We start from the raw sequence: 25,829 nt of genomic DNA, 5'->3' as shown, positions 1-25,829 counted from the left end.
TGTAAAAATATTACAAGATAATGACACTGAATTATATAAGCAGCTGGCAAGACTGGTTCTTTTATCTGTAATATTAATAAACACTATAAACAACATAAATCCAATGAACAACTAACTTGAGATAACATTGAGAGAATAGCACTTATGATGCCTTATAAGAAAATATAATAAAAAGGCCTAATGTTATTGAGATGATAAATAGTTCACTTAAAAATTAACTTTTTAGGAGTTGCATTAATTCAATTAATGTTATTATTCTTTTAGTTTGGGGCCACAACTGGCTTTGGTAAGAGCTTTCTTCTGGCTCTGTCTCAGAAATCACTTCTGGTGTATATTAGAATGTGATATAATAATGTCAGATACTATATACATTGTCATGGATACAATCCAGTTGGCTATGTGAAAAATAAGTACATTAATTTCCTATCTCTCTAGCTTTAATAGAAGTTTCAGCATAGTGGCAAAAGTGAAGGAAAGTAAAAATATTTTCAGTATTTGCGTTATTCCCCCATAAACAAAGTAAAGCTCTTGCCCCACTCTATCCACAACCTCAATTTTGAGTATTTGGAACAAATGATGAACCTTCATAGAAATGTTTTAATCATTCAAAATTCCTGGTTTATATTAAAGCAATTTATCAGTTTAGTTATATCTGTATATAAAGAAACCTAATCATTATATATGTTCCAAATAGTTCCAGTCCTCTAAAACCATATGACTGATAGTACCATTATACATACCTTAAATCTCAGATAATTGTTAGAATAATCAATTTTATGTAACATAAAATTTAATGTATAAACCATTACCTTTCCCATTACCAAAACCAGGTTGCAACTGATATCTTAATATTACTCTCTGTTTTGTTTACCATGTAGTTGGAGTCAACTTGTTTTTCTATTCCACAACTTTACTTCTACCTCTTATCTCCATCACTGTTTTCATTGAAAAATTCTCTTCCATTGATATTCTTGTTTGCAGTCCTTGAAGTAGATGACTGTATGGTGCTTTTTTTTTTATTAGAGATAGATGCCATTGTCAATAAGTAGTTTAAAATCTACTAGAATTTGAATTTTGAATGAATATTTTAGTAAATATTAATTACCTTTGAATAAATGAAATTATTCTTACTTTATAATTAAGAATAAATAAACAGAAAAAGTTGTATACCTTATATGTGGAAAAGGTAATAATTTGGGAAGAAAGAGAAATATTAAGAAGGAACACCACCATTTTTTGTTCTGTTTTGTTTTGTTGTGTTGTAGTGTATTATGTCTTACTTTTTGACTATGCTGATTGTGCTCAGGACTTATTTCTGTCTCTGCTCTCCTGCAGTGACAAGGATGTTATACTGTCACTCTGATCTGAAGAATAGATGACCTAAAGATAAGTACTTAAATAATGTTTACAAAATGTAAGTTTCCTGAGCAAATAAGACTAGAAAGAGAATCCCTATGCAAAAACACTGCTCATTTGAAGATAAAGAGTTTTGTATTCATTGAACATAAAGAATAGAATGCAAAAAATAAGCTGAAAATACGGAAAGGTCTGGTCATAAAGGATCTTATGTCTGTAGAAAGGAACTTTATCTTCTTGTAATAAATTGTAATATGGATTTGTTAAGGACACTCTTCATAAGGGGACATGGACACATATTTGAGAAGATTTGTTCAAGTTATTGAAGTGAGATAAATATGAGGAAGTTGTATAAAATAGGAAAAGATTGTCTATGGATAACAAGTTAGGGTTTAGGAAAACACAATTTTAAAGACTCCCGGACATTTCCTTTGCAATTTCCATAAAACTATTTATCACACAATTGATGTTGTACATGTTGGTAGTGGGTATAGCTGTCTTCTACCATAATTTACCATTTTTTTCTCCCAACACTAAAAATATATAGTAATCTCATAGATGGCATTATTTGTGTCCTTCTTAGTATGATACAATCCGCTCAAGTGCACATTTGGAAGGCCTCTAAAAGGGATTTGAATGAGAATTTTACTGAAAAAAATGTTTGTGCATAATTATGACTTTGTTGTTTCTGGCTGTTCCTCAGACCTAAAATTATAAAACCATATAGGTTTTTATAATTAACAAAAATATCTACAAAAGGTGCCATACAGATAGCAGGTGGGGTTAAGAGACTTGCCTTAGCAATGGCAAAGAAACAGCCAAGATAATGGCTAAAGAAACTGTGGTTTCTTGGAATATTATGCAGCTGTCGGGAGAGATAAAGTCGTGAAATTTTCCTATACATGGATTTACATGGAATCTATTATGCTGAGTGAAATAAGTCAGAGAGAGAGAAAGACGAAGAATGGTCTCACTCATCTATGGGTTTTAAGAAAAATGAAAGACATTCTTGCAATTATAACTTTCAGACACAAAAGAGAAGAGCTGGAAGTTACAGCTCACCTCATTAAGCTCAGCACAAACAGAGATGAGTTTAGTTAGAGAAATAACTACGTTTTGAACTATCCTAATAATGAGAATGTACGAGGGAAATAGAAAGCCTGTCTAGAGTACAGGCGGGGGTTGGGTGGGGAGGAGGGAGATTTGGGACATTGGTGATGGGAATGTTGCACTGGTGATGGGTGGTGTTCTTTACATGACTGAAACCCAAACACAATCATGTATGTAATAAAGGTGTTTAAATAAAAAAAAAAGAAAGAAAATTATAAGGTTCCTCAAGAATGTCCAGAATTGATTGTGAAGTTTAGAGTCAGAAGAAAACCCTGAGCACTGCCAGGAGAAGGCAATCCTCTCCTCCCATCACCACCCACATACATACATGTAAAAGTTGAAAAAATTATAAGATATAGAAATTTCATAGTTATTTTAATTTTTTATTACTTTTAAAAATACCATGGTTACAAGGTTATTCATAATACGGTTGGTTTTTCTTTTTTTTCCTCACAATTGCAAAGTTGTTTATGATTAAGTTTCAGCCAAACAATATACACAAGCCTTCAGCAGTGCAAATTTCCTGCCACCCCAGTTTCTCCCCATCCTCTGCTTCTGAGACAGATTTTCTCTCTGTTTCTCTGTCTCTTTCAGTCTCCCTCTATATCTTTCTCTCTCTCATTTTAGACCTGTGCTTTTCAATATTGTTCCTGAGGGTGACAATTGTTGCCTATCATTTTATCTTTTTTCTGTGCCCATTTCTTGTCCAGAGTGATAATTTCCAATTATAATTTTTATAGAGGTCCTTTCTCTGCTCTAACTGCACTCTCCTACTACCTGTGGCAGGCTTTCCATCATGGAATGGTCCTCATAGCCTTCCTCTCTATTGTTTCTGAAAATTGATGCCATTCTAACTTTTCCCCCACAAATGAGTGCAATTATTCTGTGTCTATCTCTCGCTCTTTGACTCATTTCGCTCAGCATAATACTCTTGAGATCCATCTATTTATAAGCAAAATTCATAACTTTATTTTTATAACAGCTCCATAGTGTTCTATTGTGTAGATGTAACAAAGTTTCTTTATCCACTCATCTGCTCTCAGACACTTGAGTTGTTTCCATTTTCTGGCTATTTTAATTAGTGCTGTGATGAACATAAGAAAAAAAGAGACTTTTCTGAATGGTGTTTTTGAAATCCTATGATATATTCTTAGAAGTAGTTTTGCTGGATCAAATGGAAATTCTACTTATTTTTTTTTTTTTGAGGAACATACATATTGTTTTCCAACAAAAGGCTGAACCAGTCTACATTCATCTTAGCAATGAATGAGTCTCTTTCTGCATCTTCCAGCATCTGCCAGGGAAAGAAAACTAATTGCTTTTATTCTTTGTGATATGTGCCAATCTCTATGGTGTGATATGATTTCTCGTTGTTGTTTTGATTTGCATCTTCCTGGTGATTAATGGTATGGAGCATTTTTTCATGTGCCTTTTTGGCCATCTATGTTTCTTCTTTGAGGAAATGTCTGTTCATTTCTCTTCTCTTTTTTGTTTTTGGACCACACCTGGAGGTACTCAGGGATTACTCCTGGCTCTGAATTCAGAAAGCATTGTTGGCAGGCTCAGGGGACCGTATAGGATGCTGAGAATCTAACTTGGGTCTGTCATGTACAAGGTAAATGCCCTACCAACTGTGCTATCACTCCAGCCTCATTTTGGTATTGTTTTATGTTTTTTCCTTGCAAATTTCTACCAGTGCCTTGTGTATTACAGCTATAAACTCATTATTATATGGGTTTTGAGTAAGCAGTTTCTCCCATTCCTTAGGAAGCCTTTGTATCCTAGTCACCATTTATTGACTTTTTAGGTGCAGAAGCTTCTTAGTTTACTATAGTGTCATTTGTTTATGTTTTTCCTCCACTTAAATTGGCAAGCTACAAAATTAATATTAAAAAAATCATGGCTTTTCTACATGGAAATGACAATGAGAAGAGAGATGTTTTAAAAATCCCACTTATTGTTGAGCCTTACAAAGTCAATTCCCTTGAAGTCAACTTAAGAGGTGAAAATATATACAAAATAAAGCTACAAAACACTGCTTCAAGAAAAAAAAATAGTACAAGGAAATTTATACCCTTCTCTTGAATTGGAAAGATTAACAATATATCCCAAAGCATTGTACAAATTTAATGTGATCCCTATAAGAATACCCATGACATTTTTCAAAGAATTAGATCAAACACTCCTGAAACTCATATGGAATAATAAATCTTCACAAATAATTAAAGCAATCTTTGGGGAAAAGAAAATGGGAATACAGAACTGTCCCTAATTTTGAACAGTATTATAAAGCAATAGTCATTAAAACAGCATAATATTAGAACAGAGACAAGACCTCAGATCAATGTAATAGACTTGAATATTTTGTAACTGACCTCTAGGTATATGAGTAATTAATCTTTACACATAGCCAAGAAATACAAAGTGGAACAAGAAAAGCCTCTTCAACAAGTGGTCTTTGGAAAACTGGTCAACTACGTGCAAATAAGTGACCTCAGACCTCTAGTTTTTTTCAGAACTCTATTTAATGCAATGCACAAAAGTCAAAATAGAATGGGCTAAAAATCTTGATATTTTACCTGAAACCATTGGGTTCATAGACAAAAAAGTAGGCAGAAAATTTTATGACATTAAAACTAAAGACTTTTTTAAGAATGAATTTGATATTTAAAAGCCAAGGTAAATGTTTGGTTTTGGTTTGAGATCAAACCCAGAACTACTCAGTACTTACTTCTGGCTCTTTGCTCAGTGGCCATTCCTGGAGTGCTTGCTTGATGACAATGTGCAGGCAGGGATCAAACTAATATTGGTTGAAAAAAGAAAACTATCTTACCTGAACTATCTTTTCAGGATCTCTAAATTAAATCTTATATATTAAAAATTAAAAGCATTATTTTATAGAATGAATATTTTTTAAATTTGTTTTAAAGAGCAAAGTGACTAGCTTATTTTTCTTGAGTCTCAAAATTCTCAAAGTTTTTCAAAGCAGATGTAAGGATATATGTGAGTTAATTCAGGGTTATTTGATAGAAGGGAGTTTAAGACATACCTGGTAGAGCTAAAAGACTTATGCCTGGCTCTGTGCTCACAGATTTCTCCTGGCATATGTCATGACAAGGATTTAATTAGACAACGTGAAAGTCAAGAAGCTTAATCCATGTAATCTTTCTCTTTTTTTTTTTTTTTTTTTTGGTTTTTGGGCCACACCCGGCGGTGCTCAGGGGTTACTCCTGGCTGTCTGCTCAGAAATACCTCCTGGCAGGCATGGGGGACCATATGGGACACCGGGATTCGAACCAACTACGTTTGGTCCTGGATCGGCTGCTTGCAAGGCAAACACCGCTGTGCTATCTCTCCGGGCCCAATCTTTCTTGATCCAAAATTTTAGCCTTCTTGTATAAGGGAATGGATTTAACCACACCTTTATGGTGGTTCTCAGAGTCTATTTCTGGCTCTGAGCTCATAAGTGACTTTGGTATCTGTGTAAGCACATTTTGGTCACGTGTTTACTTCCTGTGCTTTCTCTCCATTCTATTTTTAAAATTATTTTTAAGGCTTATAATACAAATTCCTGAAATAGGTGAGCTATATTATTATTTATTACAATTTATACAGAAATTGTATGATGTATATATAACACCCCCAAATGTTGCAAAATGGAAATTGAGGAATGACTTTGATTAATGTTATATTTGTTTTTTATATATAAATCTTTATTGAAGCACCATGATTACAAGCTTATTCGTAGTTGGGTTTCAGTCATAAACAGAATACCCTCCCTTCACCAGTGCAACGTTCCTACTACCAATGCCTACCTCCTCTCCCGCCTCTGCCTGTATCGCAACAGGCATTCTACTTCTCTCATTCTTTAGCATTGTCATGCTAGTTGTTAGTTTAGTTATTTCCCTAACAGCGTTTACCATTCTTTGTGGTGAGCTTCAAATGTTATATTTGTGCCTGAAAATTTAAACAAAGCTTGATAAGCTTGATCAGGCTCAAATCCTAAATGCCACATCTACTAAAAATAAATGCTTAAATTCACATCCATAGATGTATTTGTAATGAAAAGGAGATGAAGACATACTGTGTCTTTACTTTTTTAAATAATCAATTGCAAGAAACCAAGAGACAAAGTTCCTTTGGAACTTTCTCTTAACTATTTGATTCACAACTATACTTTCAATAGAATAGATGTATGACAATTTTGTATGGGAGAGGTTTGCTGTTGCTGTTTTAAATCAAAGTGCTCTAATCAGTGGTAATTTTGATTATCTGGCCAAAATAAGCATCCAAAAAAAAATCGAACAAAAATGAAAAGGAATGTATAAAGTAGAAACTATGAGGTAAATTTGAGAAATTAAATGGTTTGTCAAAGGTGGAACTTTTTTAAAGGACATATAGATAAAGAAACCCCAATATTTGTTTCTATTTTGGGCACCATACTCAGTCATTCTCAAAGACTCATTCAGGCTCATTGCTAGCTCCTTTAGTTCCCACCAAGTACTACAAGTTAAACCTGGCTTCCTGGTGCCATATATGTGCTTTTACACATTTAACTATATATCTCTAGTCCTTGAATCAATTTTACCAAGTTAATCAGTCTTTTAGTTTGTGTTTTGACTGAAACTTTATGGGAGACCCCCAGTTAGTGTCATCTGGTATACAGACTTAGCCATGTAAACCATGTGTAAACACTCCTAAAATTTGTCAGCAAATAAAGTGAAAACTATTTAAACCTTTAAATTTGGAGACAGTTTGATATGAACAATAATTAAAATAGTTATTTGAGAATACTCAGTATTGCATGCTTTAATAAAATATATATGTTATTGCTTTTCAAAAGGCTGAAAAGAAGCCCAGCTTAGTTCATGCTTCAATTCATTCTAAAACCACAGTTGATCTGAGATCATTTATAATGGTATGAGGATTCCCCAGATAGTTAGAAGTCAAATAATCAAAATACAGGAATTTAAAAAAAATTATATCCAATAAAGCTGTATTGTGCTATATAGCATTGCCAGGTATATAAGGCTTACCAAATATTGATGAATGAATGCACTATTTACCCAACATTTAAAGATAAATAAATGATCAAAATATTTTGAAAGGAATCAGTGTTTTTAAACTGATGGCCTCATCTAAAATAGAAAAAATGTATTACTGAACAATTTGACTTGCAAAATATATTTTCCTCAACTTTACAAAGTGTCCTTTCTTCTTTTAATAATGTAACATGAAAACCATTCATCAGAAGTTAAACATGAAGATGCTGTTTGAACAGTAGACATACCAAAAGTTTTCACACAAATGACAATATATGCAAATACATGTTCTGTGGTTTGTCTGGGTGATTGCTATTATTATTGCTATCAGTATGTCCTTATTAAATAAAAAATTACCATGATTTTAGAGGGAAACTATGCATTGTAATTTAAAACCTATAAGAGACTGGAATAAATTTTTTTAATATCTGAGGAATTAAAACTTTACATGTTGGTCATCCATGTAAATATGAATTATGCTGAAAATTAATATTACTAAAATGTAGCAAAAACCATTAACATTCTTTCATTTTCCTTTAAAATAAGCTATTACCTGCAGTGATGGAAAGCAGAAAATAGGCTATAATTTATCACTTTTTCAGGAAGTAGAAATAGTCTTCTATTTTAAATTCTTCTTTTAATGATCTTGCCTGATAATTTGATAACAAATGCTATAACGTCAGGAGGCTCAGAAGATAATGTGGGAGAGTTATTTTGACATATTTAGTCTACATTTCGTGATTTCATAGTGAGATTGTAATGAGGAATTCCCATTTACTCTTGAGCTCAGCATTTAGATAATTGAATAATAAACCACAATCAATGAGGACCTTTAAAGATTGTCACTCTATGTTTAAACTGAACTAAAACAAAACAAAACAGCTTGCAAACATTTTTGGTTCACCTCATTTGGTATTCAGAATGTAAATGACATTTGTTATCAGACAGGAAACCTGAAACTGATTTCACCTAGATGGTAATCTTTGTATTAAGAACATATTTATATTTCTTACATAATATAGTTGGTTAGCACTAAGAAAGACCTGTACTTAATTTTTTAAACGACTTAGCTGAATTGATGTACACTGCATATTCTTAGTTTAACTCTTTTGTTTATGACATATGTTCTTTTTATTTTTCAGGGTCATGTTAAGCCCTGCTGCATAGAAAAGTTGCTGCAAATAGAAGCCAAACCACAGGAAAATGACTCTGCCTAACCCTAAGAGTTCCAGCCATTTTCTTTTATATTTTATAATGAGATATGACAACTCAATTTAAAGAAAATACACAATAGATGCTGACTCCAGTGAAAAGTTTATATTAAAATAATGTGTTGCTGTGGGGAGGTGGATAATTGAGCATACAGTAGGTAATTTCTGGCAAGGCTCCTGAAATAAGCAAAAGTAATATCTGTTAACGGAGGATAAATGCAGATAATGTTACTCTAGTCAGTAATTAGAAGTTTAGAGATCACTGTTTAAATGCTGAGGCAAGAGAAAGTTAGGGAAAAAAGCTGCCTTTAGTCATTAAAATTGAAACGATCCAAACTCTCAGTAAGATTTGACATTTATCCGGTAGGATTTTTACTGATAAGTAACTCTGCCCATTTTCTTCTGGATTTTTAATGAAATAAACCAATCTGAGAACTCCAAACAAATGTTTATGAGGAATTATTAATTTCAAGGTAGTGCCTGAGATAGAAGAGTTGGGAGCCTACAATTCTTTCCACTTTGTCTCAAGCAGAACTGTATTTTATTTTTGTCTTCATCCTACTTGTCCTTTTTTTAATTCCAAGAAATGGGTCTTTCTCTCTTTGGCAGTGTTAAGGAAAAGAGGAATACTGCTCAGGATTTAACTTTTCCAAAGGAGATAGTTCTTAAAAAAAAAAAAAAAACAGAGAGAGAGAGAGAGAGAGAGAGAGAGCCAATTAATCACTTGACTCAAAAGAGAGAATTGATAAAATCAACACAAGTGTCATCTTGTGCAACTGTCTTCAGCAAAGACAGGATAAATTGGCGATCAATTTAATATTGTGAATAGAAAGCAGTTATTTTATTTTTAAGGAGAGCTACAAAGATAGTATTTGTTCATTGAATATGGGCGTATAAGCAAAATTTAAAAGTGGATTTAATAGTCAAATTTATGAGTCAATTAGTGTCTCCTTTCTTTCTCCTCTGTTGGAGATAATTGTGAGGAACCCATAATGTACACCATTTTTAATTTAAAAGAAACAATAGATATCTTGACATGATTAATACGGACCACCCTACACTCTTGTAGAAGGTAAGAATTGGACACTTTACGAGGTTATCACATACTGTTCTTTAAAAGCTATTGTCCACAATGTTTCCTTGTTAGAAGTTTTTTTAAGCATAAGTCAGATTGAATGAAGAGGGAAGAGAAAAGAAAACAGTTATTGGGCCCGGAGAGATAGCACAGCGGCATTTGCCTTGCAAGCAGCCGATCCAGGACCAAAGGTGGTTGGTTCGAATCCCGGTTTCCCATATGGTCCCCCCCCGTGCCTGCCAGGTGCTATTTCTGAGCAGACAGCCAGAAGTAACACCTGAGCACCGCTGGGTGTGGCCCAAAAACCAAAAACCAAAACAAACAACAAAAAAAAAACAGTTATTAAAGTTATTTAAAATCATTGGAATAAAATCTCCATTATGAGTTTTCAGTATTCCCTTAGTAGGAACCTAAAGACAAGCTTCCAATCAAGCATTATTTTAAATGATAGATGCTTGAGTCTCTATAAACATATAAACATAATCTTCTCCATAGACTGGGAGCTACTCATTCCATTCACACTAAATAAATCCCTTTTATCCACTTGATCAAGTGTGCTGTCAACCCTTATTCTATTACCTTGGGTCATCTGGTCTGAGTATTGACTGCTTTCATCCCTTAGTCATCTATGCTTACCTCTGTTGTCTAGTCTCAGATTTTTTTTCTATAAGGTTAATTACTACTGTACCTTTGGCTTTTTACTCTAACAGAGGGTCCTCCTTGATCCCAACAACCAAATTAAATTGGTCCATTATGTAGATCCATTGGTCCCTAGATTACACTCATTTGTTTTTTTATTTAATCTATTCAATAAATACTTGAAAATGAATATTCTATTATATGTACTTGATTCAACAAGAATTCTATACCTTGTGTATCATAAAAACTGTATCAGGTGTTATTTAATGCCTCCAAATCTTCACTAAAATAAAAGGTCTTTGGAAACAAGAATCATAATTGTCTCCTTTATCAATGTTTCCATAGAGCTTTACAAATAATTGGGAATACTGAAATGGTTCAATAAATGTTTGTTGAACTAAATAATAAATAAAAATTGCCACTTTGTACAAGGATAGGTGTTTTGTAGGCCCCATGCAAAGTTCAGGTATATAAAACTAATTTTAGAAAGTGTCTATAAAGAGCAACCTAATGAAGTGATTAGACTGAAATAGACTAAAACATGAAGAGGATTACATTGCTACATAAAATGAAGTTGCCTAGGAATATATTTGGATTGGTTTTATTCTCTTCCTTTTCAATAGAGAGACATAATTTAAGCATCTCTACATATACAAGTGAAGTATATTGTTTTACATTTTTAGATGTTTTATGTTTAGTTGTTTATTTTCTCCCTAAGCCCTATCACTGCCTTATATTTTAAGATATTAACACCTTATCAGATGAGTATTGAGTGAACAGTTTCTCTTATTCCATGAATAGACTTTGTTAATTCTTTTTTTTTTGTTTGTTAGATTGTTTGTTTGTTTTGGGCCATATCTGGTGATGCTCAGGGGTTACTCCTGGTAATGCACTCAGAAATCACTCATGGCTTGGGGGACCATATGGAATGCCAGGATTATAACTGTCCAGATCTGCTGCATGCAAGGCAAATGCCCTTCTGCTTCACTATCACTCCAGATCCAATTTTCTTTGTCTCATTTTGTTTTGTTTTAATTTGGAGGCCACATCTGGTAGTGTTCAGTAGTTACTCCTGGCTCTGTGCTCAGAAATTACTCCTGGCAGGCTCCGGGGCCCACATGTGATGCCAGGGTACCAAACCCTGGCCAGTCACTTACAAGGCAAAGCTTTACCCTCTGCTATCTCTCTGGTTCCTCTTTGGGTCTTTGTATTATGGTCAATTAACTATTTTCTTTGTAGCACAGAAGTTTAATTTAATTTAATTTAATTTGCTTACTTTTGCTCCCACTTGCTTGTTTAGTGGTGTTTCATTCTTGAAAATGCTTTTAGTTTTAATGTCATGGATAGTTCGGTATATAGTTTGAGATATAATATCAATATTCATTTTATTTGACTTTTGTGCATGGAATTAAACATATGTCTGAGTTCACTTTTTTGCATGTAAATAAGTAATATTCCCAACACCTCTGAAGGTTTGTCTCAGGATATTGAACTTTATTCCATTGATCCAAGGGTGTGTCTTTATTCCAATACCATGTAGTTTATTTACTATACTGTTTATAATACGGTTTGAACATGCTTCTCATATTCCTTTTCCTGTGGACTGCTTTCACTCTTCATATAGGTTTATTGTTGTTAATTTAGAAGTGTTTGATTTATTAGTTTGAAATATGTCATGAATATTCTTACAAAGAAATTTTACATTTGTACTGTCTCTTTCTTGTTTAATTACTGTGGCAAGGGTTTCAAATACTATAGTAAACAGAAGTGGCAAGAGTGGAAAATTTTGTCTTTTGCCAGATCTTAGAGAAAAGGCATTTCGTTTTTCAACATTGAGTATAATTACTATTTTGAGCTTGTATTAGAAGGATATGATTATATTGAAATATATATATATATATATATATTCTTTTAATTCTCATCTTGTGACAAGTTTTAAAATGAAAGGTACTTGTTCCTGTCAAATGATTTTGTGCATAAATTTATGATTATATGGTTTTTATATTTATTTTTATTTTTTTTTATTATGTTGATTGACTTGCATATGTTAAGCCTTCCTTTCAACTCTGGGATAAATATTTGTATTTTGTATGACCTTTTGAATTTTTGGGTTCTATTTTTTGGTATTTTATTGAGGAGTCTTACATCTGTGTTCATCAAGGGTATCTGTCTGTAATTCTTTCTTGAAGATATCTCTGTCTGAATTGAGTTTGTATAGGTATAACATATAAATCAGGTGTTAAATGTCTTACATGTCATTATTCAGTTTTTCCAGTGTCTTTTGTTAAAGAAACTAAATTTCATTACATGTTCTCAGATATGTTATTAAAAATTAAGTGTCCATATATACTGGGTGTCTTCTTTGCATATTTTATTCTGAATAATTGATCACAGTATTTATATTTATTCCAGTAACAGGGAGATTTAGTCACTATAGCTTTATAAAATAGTTCAAATTTAGGTAATGTGATACCTCCACATCTCTTATTTTTCAATATAGCTTTGGCTCTTCATGATTTTTCTGATTTCAACCAAACTTTATTATTGACTTTTCTCAGTCCTTGAAGAAATTATATAAAATTAAATAGCATTAAAACTATATGATATATTAAATAAAATGGTCATTTCCACAATATTGATTATTACAATTTATGAACATACATTATATTTTCTATTTTTAAGGTCTTCTGTCTCTTAAGTGATTTTTTGTGATGTAAAATTTTTATTTATTATGAAGAATTTAGGACCAGGCATGGAAGTAGCAGGTCTGGTTGGCATAATATTGCATCAGAATCTCCCCAAGCAACAACTCTTTACTCCATTATTAGCAGCATTGTCAGTAGTATTCAATTTCCAACACTTTGAGGGACAGTTTCAGTTACTTTGTCCAAAATCAGTCCTTTCCTTGGGTTATCTTCATTTTCTGACTCAATGCAGAGCCTCCTTAGAACCATTCAAAAACAAATGTCTCATGGGGTCATATGAGTGTAGCAATGATTAATATTGTATACTATCTTCTGTTCTACTGAACTCTTTAAAATATTTCTTCCTGTTCAATAAACATTCACACAAACACACACAAATCTGTATCCAAAGTATTCCTAGAGATAAGTTGTCTTATAATATATGTCTTATAATATTTTTGGGGGGTTTTTGGGCCACACCCGTTTGACGCTCAGGGATTACTCCTGGCTATGCACTCAGAAATCGCCCCTGGCTTGGGGGACCATATGGGACACCGGGGGATCGAAACACGGTCTGCTTGCAAGGCAGACACCTTACCTCTAGCGCCATTTTCTCTGCCCCTGTCTTATAATAGTTTTTGTAAAAAAAGAAGTAACGACTATGTGGCTTATGTGGGGCATGTGTTTTGGATGCCAGGTTTCCCCAGAAGTATTAAAAGTCTCTGAGTAGGTGTCCACTCTTACTCCTAAAATTGTCTTGGTGATATTAACTCCACTATCAGCATACCAGCTGTTTGGTAATATTGGTGCCTTGGCAGATAGTCATATGGAACTGGTGATGAAGGTCCATAGGCAAAGTAGCTATTTTGGTATATGGATGCAGTAGGAGTGACTTTGGCACGTCAGAAGCTTGGCCCACCTTCCTGACCCAAGAATGCCAGCTTTAAGCTCTCTGACAAGTGTACCCATGATTTTTATGGCTTGGATTATATCTCTTTCGAGAACAGAGTGAGTATATGGAGCTGACCCCATGCAGACATAGTGACTGGGCTTGTCCATCCCAGCCTTATTGTGGGAGTTTTTTGCTTGAAGAATTGTTTTTTGATCTTTGACTTTAATTTCATTTTTCTAATTTTATAAATGTGTTTCATGCAAGAAGCAGAAAGTTGGATTCAATTTTAAGATCCATTTTTCCTCTCTGTCTCTTAATTTGTATATGTAGCCCATTGATGAAAAGTTGAAGTACTATCATTATATGAACATTTGTTATTCATAATATTGTTTACTTCCAAGATTATTTGTTGTTAGTTTTATGTAACAGAAAAGTTAGGCAACTAGATAATATGTTTATGAGCTGCAAACTAGTTCAATCCTAAAAAAGGTTAAAAAAGATTAAGAAAAAAATGGCATACATCACAAATTTATCACAAATATTTACTAAAATATCCTATCCTCCATAATTTAGTCCTTTTCAATTTGATATTTACATTTGTAAGATCTTTAATAGAATCTTCCAAATCTGAGATGGGGTACTGCTCCTTTCGTGAAACATTTAATAAAGCCAGCTTGATTTTGAAATTTATTTAGATTGCTTTTTAACAAAAATGAAAGATAACTGTTGGCTCATTAAACAAAAGCTCTAATAATAAGACTGGCATTAGTTATCACTTTGGGCAAATGATATCAGAATGCATTTCTCAGCATGAAATACCTCACAGGCCTTGTGTGTGGTAAGAAAGAAGATACTCAACTGACTGGCTCATATTTAATATACCAACAATAATATTCTTGGAATACTGAATAGGAAAGTTAATAGTCTAAAAACAATATTTTTATTTTTAACAAATTCTCAATTATTTTGAATCTGCTTTCACTTATACAATAAAATGTACTCATTCTGTTGAGAACAAAACAATATATGAACACTAGAAAGCCAAGTTTATTGAAATGTACACAGGTTTTTCTCTTTTTTTTTACTAGAAATTTCTATCCTCTTTAGTAGAAATTTAGACACGAGGAGATATTTGGGGTTCGTTCACATAATGATTGTTAGATTATAACATTGAGTGTTCAGGATAAAGAGTCTTTCACCATTTTGAACTTCCTGTGATAGTCATTATTCTACTTCAAAAAACTATTCTATTTCAAAGGCAAATAGTGCTCCCTTCAATTAATTCACTGAGTAGCAGAGAGATGCCTACAGTGGCAGAGACCAAATAGTGAAATTCTCCTCAAGTGAAACGAGTGAAGAAAGCAGTCAATATTTTTGAGATTGCACTGACACTGAGAAATAATAATACAAATAATCAGCAATAATTCTAATTAATTCTGAACTTAAAGTCAACCTTTTTTATTTTATAATTTTTATTTTGACCATATTGACTTACATATCTTTCACAGTAGTATTTTAAGTACCATAATGTATAATGTATAATGTATAAGACGACTGGTCTATAAGACGACCCCCTAATTTTGCAGTTAAAACATAGGTTTAAGCCTATATTCACTGTATCAGATAGAACATTCCTGTGCTGCAACTGTATGTACCACAGTGAGCCAATAACAACAAGCAAAGGTCCAAAGGTTATACTGTCATAGACTTTCTCTCTGACTCTGGCCAATCTGAGCAGGCTTTTAACAGTGTAGATTCGGGTCCAGAACATTGTCTAATTTGCATGCATACAAAGCCTGCTTGGATTGACTGAGTTAGAGAGGCGGTCCGAGCAGCCTTGCAGTGATTGGTGCAGGATATAGTTGGAAAATTCGTTTTGTGGCAATATTCATGCAATTTTTCGTTTAGCGGCATATTGAAACATTTTTCGGAATATACTCAGCTTATAAGACAACCCCGATTTTCTGTTGACTTTTTTTGTTTTAAAAGTCATCTTATACACCGGAAAATACAGTACATATTAACATTGAATTAGGGAAATTCCCATCACCAAATTTGCCCTCCCTCTACCCTAGCTCCCATCCTGCATCCCATATCTCCCACCCTAACCCCTTTGGCTGCTATAATAAGTGGTCCTCTCCATTTCTAGCTTATTACTTAGTGATCATATTTCTGGTTGGTCCTGGTACCCTCCCTTATTTCTCCCTTTCTTTGAGAGGTGGAACTAGATAGTTCAAGTTATGTGGGGTTTTTTTTTTTTTTTTTTTGAAGAAAGAGAAAGCTATTAAGTGGAGTAAAAATCAAATAAGCCAAAAATGGATGTATTCCTTTTAAAGGTTCTCAACCTCAGTTTGAGAGAGAACAGGAAGCAAGGAATTGAAATACCACAACAATACAAAAAGAAATACCAAATAAAATATCCAGTGAGCACTACAGCACTAAAGGCAAGCACCACTTAATAGTCTCAGTCCTGGAATAAAACCATGCCAGAGCACAAAAAGAAAGATGAAATAACAGAAAATAAGATTGGGGACATCAACTTCAATATCTACACCAAAACACAGAAGTCAAAAGAGATAAAAATAAAAAATAAATGGGGGCCAGGTCAGCCCTTTTATTTTTTATTATTTTTTATTTTTTAAATATCTTTATTTAAACATCTTAATTACAAATATAATTGTGATTAGGTTTCAGTCATGTAAAGAACACCCCCCTTCACCAGTGCAACATTCCCTCCACCAATGTCCCAAATCTCCCTCCATCCCATCCCACCCCCACCTGTACTCTAGATAGGCTTTCCAGTTCCCTCATTCATTCACATGGTTATGGTAGTTCTCAGTGTAGTTATTTCTATAACTGCACTCACCACTCTTTGTGGTGATTTTCTTTTTTTTTTTTTTTTTTTTTGTTTTTTGTTTTTTGTTTTTTTGGGCCACACCGGCGGTGCTCAGGGGTTACTCCTGGCTGTCTGCTCAGAAATAGCTCCTGGCAGGCACGAGGGACCATATGGGACACAGGGATCCGAACCAACCACCTTTGGTCCTGGATCGGCTGCTTGCAAGGCAAACACTGCTGTGCTATCTCTCCGGGCCCTGTGGTGAGTTTCTTGAAGTGAGCTGAAAGTTCCAGCTCTCCTCTCATTGTCTCTGAGGATTGTTGCAAAAGTGACTGTTATTTTTCTTAAAATCCATAGATGAGTGAGACTATTCTGCGTCTATCTCTCTCCCTCTGACTTATTTCACTCAGCATGATAGATTCCATGTACATCCATGTATAGGAAATGTTATGACTTCATCTCTTCTGACTGCTGCATAATATTCCACTGTGTATATGTACCACTGTTTCTTTAGCCATTCTTCTTTTGAAAGGCATCTTGGTTGTTTCCAATGTCTGGATATTGTGAATAGTGCTGCAATAAATATTAGGTGTGAGGAAGGGATTTTTGTATTGTATTTTTGTGTTTCTAGGGTATATCCCTAGGAGTGGAAAAGCTGGGTCGAATGGAAGCTCAATTTCCAATTTTTGGAGGAATCTCCATATCCCTTTCCATAGAGGTTGGACTAGACGGCATTCCCACCAGTAGTGGATAAGAGTTCCTTTCTATCCACATTCCCGCCAGTACTGATTATTCTCATTCTTTGTGATGTGTGCCAATCTCTGTGATCTGAGATGTTATCTCATCATTGTTTTGATTTGCATCTCCCTGATGATTAGTGATGAGGAGCATTTTTCATGTGCCTTTTGACCATTTGTATTTTTGACCATTTGTATTTCTTTTTTATCAAAGTGTCTGTTCATTTCTTCTTCCCATTTTTGATAGGATTAGATTTTTTTTTCTTGTAAAGTTCTGTCAGTGCCCTGTAGATTTTGGATATTAGCCCCTTATCTGATGGGTATTGGGTGAACAATTTCTCCCACAGGGTGGTTGGCTCTTGTATTCTGGGAACTATTTCTTTTGAGATGCAGAAGCTTCTCAACTTAATGTATTCCCATTTGGATCAACCCTTTTAAAGAAATTAGTGAAGCTAATGAAGATATACTAAGTATAATTGATATTGAAAGTGTTTTCTAGTATGCATGCAAAAATATATGGTATGTTTTCAAAAAAACTTTAAAAAGAAAAGTTTCCAGTGAACGTATTTGAGTAAATTATTGAATTAGGATTAAAAAAAAGATATTTTAAAAAGATGATTATTAAGCATGTATATAATGTTGACTGACTACAGCCAGATAATGTTCAACATATTGGTGTGTATAAATCTTTAATCTTCTAATATAGTTTGGTCATTCAAATCATGACATATTCATAAATCTATAAGTTCAATTTATTTTCAATTAATATTTCATTAAAATATAAGTGACACAACTTTCATAAAGTAATTGACTATTTTTGTTTTTAGATATATTAGATATATCTCTTAATTTGCATGTATTGGCAGAATGGATTCATGATATTGAAGAAACAAATACATTTTATTGATCAGTTAGATTTTGGCTTCAGTACACAACTAAACTGAATTAGGTAGAAAGAATATGGATACTGGACCAAGAAAAACATAACAACTTATATTAAGGTATTGGCAGTTGGATTGTAATGTGAAGTAATTCCTTTTGGTTTACTTCTTTTTTCTTTTTATTTATTTGTTTTGTTATTTTTTTCCAAAGTACTAGTGGAACTGTTTTCCTCTGTGATCTTTCAGATTGTTTTTTGAATTTCCACTTCATTGATTTTAGTTCTAAGCTTTGTTATTTCCTTCTGCGAACTTATTTTTGGTTCATTTTGTTGATCATTTTATAATTTTGTAAGCTGTGTCATTAAGCTATTTATGTAGGTCCCTTCTACCTTCCTGATGTGTGCTTGCAAAGCTATAAATTATCCTCTTAGTACTGCTTTTGCTGTGTCCCCCAAATTTTGATGATTTGTGTCTTCATTTTCATTTGTTTCTAGGAATGTATTTATTTTCCTCTTTCATTTAATCTCTGACTCATTTTTTTAGAAACTGTACATATAAATGAGGAAAATAAATAGCACAGAAAAAGATAATATGTGCTGGTGTGCTTATAGGAAAATACACTATGCCAAAAATGGCACAGATTCAGTTGCTTCCCAAACCATCACACTTGGATTCTTCTCTATCATTTTTGTCTTTTCAAAAAAAAATATAAGTCCCAATTAATACTTTTATTTTTTAAGAAATTCAATTCAGTCACTTGAATTTTTTAAAGTTTTTGTCAGTATTTCTCAAAAAAATTACTTCTAAAGAAAATGTAATGGAAGATATTCTTATTTTATTTAAAACTATACATACATGACTAGTAGTGTTTTATTTATTTAAATCTTAAACTATACACAACATTAAGAACAACAACTAGTTATTTAGAGTTCAGGCTTTGAACACATAATAGGCTGAATATATTTTAAAATTTAGTTTCTTGTGATTAATGTTTTTTCTAAGGATAGTAAAAGTCCTTCCATAATTGTGTTTAATGATTAAATGCATAATATTCATTAACATGGGAAAAGATTAAGAGATATTTCATCGAGAAAACTATAGAGATGGCCAATAGACACATGAAAAAATGCAACACTCATTTTATTTCTTATTAGCAAATAAATATGATAATGAGAAATAACCTCATAAATATGAGAATGACTTATATTAAAAAGGTCAGAAATAACTAGTACTTGTGGGGAGTAGAAAAAATTAAATCCTCATAAATATTGAAACAAATGTAAATTTCTCAGTAGAACTATATAGAAAGTTCTTAAAACATTAACATAGAGCTACTATTTAATCTTACAATTTCAATCCTAGGTATCTATCAGAATACAAAATAAACACTAATTTTAAAGATGCATGAATACCTATGTTCATTTAATACTATTTATAATCTCCAAGAACAGGAAGCAATTCTTTTTTTTAGGAAGCAATTCTATGTTCAATAAATATAACTTATATAAAGAAGATGTAGCTTACATATACAAAAATTACTATACAATCATAAGAAAATATGACATTTCCCTTCACAAAAACATGGGTGTTTCTAAAACAAGATAAATGAAATAGTTCAGAAAAAGAAAAATAAATATATGGGAAAATATAACTGGTATATGGTATTTAAACAATTTAAGGAAGAAATATCCAGGGTAAAAGAAAACAAAATCCTTAGACTGACCATAGACCTGAAGTTATAAAATGAGGTGGGGTGTTATTTGAAAGGTAGAAGGAGTTCAATGGGACTTGATGACATGACATAGGTACCTTTATAATTGGCATGGTGTGTTCCCTAGAATATATGTTTACCTCTGTTAGAAAGAAATAAAAGTGCTAAGAAAATGGTGTAAGCATACTAAATATACTTTAGAAAACCATGAACAAAGCTATATAAACTATTCGTGATTTGCATATATAAAATTTATAATGTATTGAAGAACTTGTTTGGAAAAATATACTTTTGAAAATATATTATCATAATAAAATTTGATTATAATAAACAGCTAATGACTAAGAAGAAAAATATCCAATTTATTGTGTTTAAGACTAAAAAATAAACTATAATGAAAAACACAGCTAAACATATTAAATTTATGAACATTTGAATGTTATATCAGAGAAGTGGATCTCTAATATTTTTCTGTAGCATTGTTTTCTCATATCAAATTTCAATAAAGCAAAGGACATGGCTATAGAAAGCAACAATGAAATAATTGAATATGATTAAATTATGTTGACGAATTGAATAGGAGAATTAACAACTTGGAAGAACTAAAAGTATAATACATATAAACTCCTAATTACCAAATATATTTTCAGTTTTGTCTGGAGGAAAAACTCTTGCTCTGTGCTCAGGGATCACTTCTGGTGGGGAAGAAGGCACTCTTTGTGGTACTGGGTCAGACCTGGAACATATCATTTCTGTCTTTCTTCTGTCTTGATATATCAGAGTGCAACTTATGTTGTATCAAAGGTACCATAACGTGAGCATTTTAATTTTATTCAAATATAAAATTGCAGCAAGTCAGTAAATAGTTGCTGTATAAGTTTGCTGAAGTGTTTAGATGATTAAAATATTATTTTATTGCTTTCTAGTTTGGGTTATCATACTGACAAATAAACAGAGATTATTAGGGTTATCATGATTGTTACTAGTATGAAGTTCAACTTGGTAAGATATTTCATAATTGTGAAATTTCTTAACTAAATTATCTTAAATGAGCATATTATTGTTTTAATACTTTATATTTATTGAACATTGAAAAAAAGCAGGCAGTTTTTCAGACAAATATGGGTCAAGAAAAATCCCTGTCATCATGAAACTTTAAGTCTTTGTTTGCTTCATTTAAGTCAGGTATAAGAATGCAGTAGATTAGGGTCAGAGAGATAGACCATTGTGTGAGGTGCTTGCCTTGCATATAATAATTAGACTTGATTCCCAGTACTATTTATTGTACATGGTCCCTGAACAATGCCAGTAGTCATCCCTGATCACAGAGCCTGGAGTAAGTTCTTAGCACAGGTAGCTATCCCCGAAAACATATACATAAAGAATACAGCAAAAACCTGAGAAGAAAAAAGTATACCATACAACAAGTATAGAAAGTAATCAAAGGAAAATCATTGTGTGAATCATATTACTTAATGTTATCTCTCTGTTGCATATGCTAAAGTTTCATTTAAATAACATTTGCAAATATTAGAAAGAACGTGATGTTAGAAGGTTCAAACATTATATTAAATTTAATAAAGTAGAACTTTTTAAGCCGTCCATAGGATATGTATCTTCATAATTTCTCAGAGAAACTGACTTAGTTCCTAACTAATACAGACCGAATTTAAACACCTCGCCCAATATCTTCTTTCCTCTAAGGACTTCATTTGGTCATGGTGTCAGCCAGATACAGCCACTGCTTCAAACAGTTTTCTTCCTTTATTGAGAGGTCACCTACAGAGACCTGGGCAGGCGAAGGCAGAGTTCACCTTTGCTTTATTCCTTAGCTAGGTCACGTACCTGTGCAACTGGAATCCCCAGTTAGAGTGATCCCTCTGGCCAAGAAGTTCTATTAAACTGGAGCAAGAATTGGTCAGCTATTGCTCCTGGGAAAATCTGACTGCTGTGACTAATAAGTATTTCAAAAGAAATAAATGAGCATGTCATTCAATGTATGATTACAGGATGAGCTGCGAGGGAGTTGCTGGCCAGCAAGCCCTTTGTGTAACCTTCAGTTATTGAGTTCTTTCCCTAAATAGTGCAAATTGTGCCATGACGGGATTAAATCTGTTCCCAAGCACCACCAAAGAAAATCTGGTGGAGGATTGCAGCATACAGTTAAATGAAGGGAACATTTATGATGTATAGGTGATGGAAAGATGATATTTTATGCCATCCTTCTCTCTGCCATTGGACTCAACATAATGTAATATAGTCTAATTATATAAGATAGTTAGAATGAAAATATTCAATAATAACACTTGTCATGACCATTAATCCTCAAATATCAACACTCAGAGACTGATGCACTTTCTTTATAAAGTAGACCTCTCTATAAGAAGAATTACTATTCATCACTACTAACCCATGGATATTTTTAGCTCATTGATATAAATGAGATATATAAAAGCTAAAAAATATAAAATGAAATACATTTAACATTTATCCTTACTTTTAACTTCAACTTTCTATGCATTCTCTGCTTCAAAGTCTACTTTGAATATCTACCATGTCATCTATGACCCTTCTTTAAAACTATTTTTCTTTCATAGTATATATTCTGTAGTACTCTTATGATATTGTACATGATATTTTAAATCTTTCTGTTGAACTCAATAAACTTTTAGTTAAATATTAGATCTGTGCTTAATTTATAGCAGTGTTTTTTACAATTTTTATACTTTTTAAAAAAATTAGTCAATAAATATTTTTCAAACAAGTAAATGGATAGGAATAGGATGGATAATGTATCATTTTATTCTGTTAAGTCTGCTTTAAAATATTCCCAGTATATTTCTGACTATTCTCAGATGCTTATTTTTCTTCTTTTATAAAATTATGTTCCCTAAGCATCATATGCAGCAGAATATAGCAAAGTAATGTAAGTAACATGGAGTTTCAAAGGTGCTGCTATAGTACCATTACCTATTTGCTCACTGTCATTTTGATGCTTCCATTATTGATGTATAGTATAATTCTTAAAGATAATAATAAAATGTTTATTATATCTCTGTATCTTGATTATTTCTTTGCACTCACATATTTATCTCTCAACTTTCAACATGTGTAGTTGTTTCCAGATAGCTTTTTTCAGAGTCTTGACTGGGTAAGCTGAAGCCTGATGCAGATAGAAAATTTAACAATTGTTTTGATTTTTTATCGTTATGCCAAAATGATGACTTTAAAATGTTCATAACATTTTCTGATTTTCAGCAGTACTCATTTCAGAAATATCATAATTTACATAAAAGAACATTAGCATATATTAAAATCAGTTTAATTTTAGGGTTCACATCTATGCTAATTAAGCTATTCAGGTTGATCCTTAACATTGTTTTTATTCTCATGATAAATAAAATTTTATGTAATTATAAAATTAGGGAAATTTGTTTTCCCAGTCAGATAAGTTTTAGTTCTCTTTTTAAATTCAAATAGGATTAGGAATCTCTACCCTGTAATTACTTGAAGAATCTTCTTATTTAAAGATTGGATGGCTGAAAGTCAACTATAAATTATTTTGTAGAGCATAGTACCTTAAGCAAAACATTTTGTTTTAAAACACTTCATCTATATAATCAAGTGGCATTACTTGAATTCAAAGTCAAAGCCTTAAATCTTCAACTAATTTTAGTGACTGAGTGGCGACAAATGAAGACTTCTACATGCTATTGTGCAACTAGGTTTTGCCTCTTAAAAAGTAACTTGTCAAGTTTTTTTTTTTTCTCAACAGATTGTTATTTTTAAGGTATTTTGATAGTTAGTATTATTTATTTATTTTTGGGATGGGGCACACGTGTTGACGCTCAGGGGTTACTCCTGGCTATGAGCTCATAAACCGCTCCTGGCTTGGGGGGACCATATGGGACGCCGGGGAACGAACCATGTTCTGTCCTAGGCTAGCACTTACAAGGCAGATGCCTTACCTCTAGCGCCACAGCTCCGGTCCCCTAAAGTTCACTATTATAACAGGTTCTCCACATTCCCCAAATGACATTAACTATTTTTTGTTCAGGAAATGATTATCAAGTTTTCTTATTTTAATTCTAGATCATTTTTTAATGTCAACCAAAACAGTTTTGGCTTGTTTTATGGTGAATTTATGATGTTGAAATTACTCAGTAATCTGAAGAAAACAATTACACATTTTTTTTTTTTTTGGTTTTTGGTCCACACCCGGTGACGCTCAGGGGTTACTCCTGGCTATGTGCTCAGAAGTCGCTCCTGGCTTGGGGGACCATATGGGATGCCGGGGGATCGAACTGCGGTCCGTCCAAGGCTAGCGCAGGTAAGGCAGGCACCTTACCTCTAGCGCCACCGCCCGGCCCCCAATTACACATTTTTAAAAATCATTCAATAGTATGATAATATCTCTAAAATAAAATACCTTAATATTTCTAATTTCTGTAGCAGGTATATATATACTTAATAGATGAAAATGCTGAACTAGCATTTGAATATAAAAATAAACTTAGATCATTTAGAATATAATTTGTCAACATTCTAAATTTCTACTTTTGTCATTACTCATGCCTTGAATCAACTGCAACATTTGCATACTTAATAAGAAAGCAATCTTTTTGAGATATTACTGTTAAATGAAAGGTGCACCAAAATAAACAATAAAAGGAAGCTTGTCTGAATAGTATTAGTGCTTTTTTATCTGAATCAAAGCAATCATGAAAAATAAACTGTGGTTTAAATAAGTCCAAGGAACTTGTGGTCTTACCTTTAGTAAGATCATAGTGCAGTTAATAACATTTTACATCACATAATATTTTATTCAAATTTAAAAGTTCTTCAACTTTCAAAACTCACGTCATTTATTTATTACTCTATTGTCAAAATCATATGCAGTGTTTTAGAATTTTGTTCATAGAACAAAATTAACACACAAGGAAGCTTTATGACTTCCTTCATTTAATGTTTATAACTTAAATTTGAGTAAAATGTAAAAAAACAAGGATTTTAATAAATTACATTTAAAAACTTCTTTGGTTTCTTTATTAACATTTAGACATATTAATTTTTAAACTAAAATTTTTAATAAATTTTTATTGTGATCGAAGTGTATTACAAGTCTTTCACAGAATTATTCACGGTACATAGTGACAATGAATGAAGGGCATTTCCACCACCAGTATTGTCCTCCCTCCACCCCTGTTCTCAGCAGGTATCCCATATCTCCCTCCTTTGCCCCCCAGAATACTAGTGTAACTGGTCTCCACTTTACAGCTTGTTGTAGATTAGCTATCTATTCTGTTGTCATTGACTTTGGGTTTGGTGTTCAAAATGATCATTTTTTATTTTCACTACATGTTCATATGACTGGTCCTGGTATCATCATTTCCCCCCCTCAATTTATGAGGCTGAATGATTCAAGTTATGTGATTCTGTTGGAGATAAAAAGGATAAGGAAAAGAGAAGAAAAAATTTGGTAGCAGCTACCAAATAAAGAAAAAAAAAGAAAGAAAAGAAAAATGCACCCAGCTGCCCCCCCTCAATCATTAAATAATATTCACATGAGTGAAAAGGAAAGAAAAAAGTGGAAGGAAAAAAATAAGGAAAATAATATTAAAAACAGACAAAACAAAACAAAAAAAAGAGTGCTGC

This window comes from Suncus etruscus, chromosome 10, assembly GCF_024139225.1.
Source record: "Suncus etruscus isolate mSunEtr1 chromosome 10, mSunEtr1.pri.cur, whole genome shotgun sequence".
Classification (NCBI taxonomy): Eukaryota; Metazoa; Chordata; class Mammalia; order Eulipotyphla; family Soricidae; genus Suncus; species Suncus etruscus.
This window is presented reverse-complemented; position numbering follows the sequence as displayed.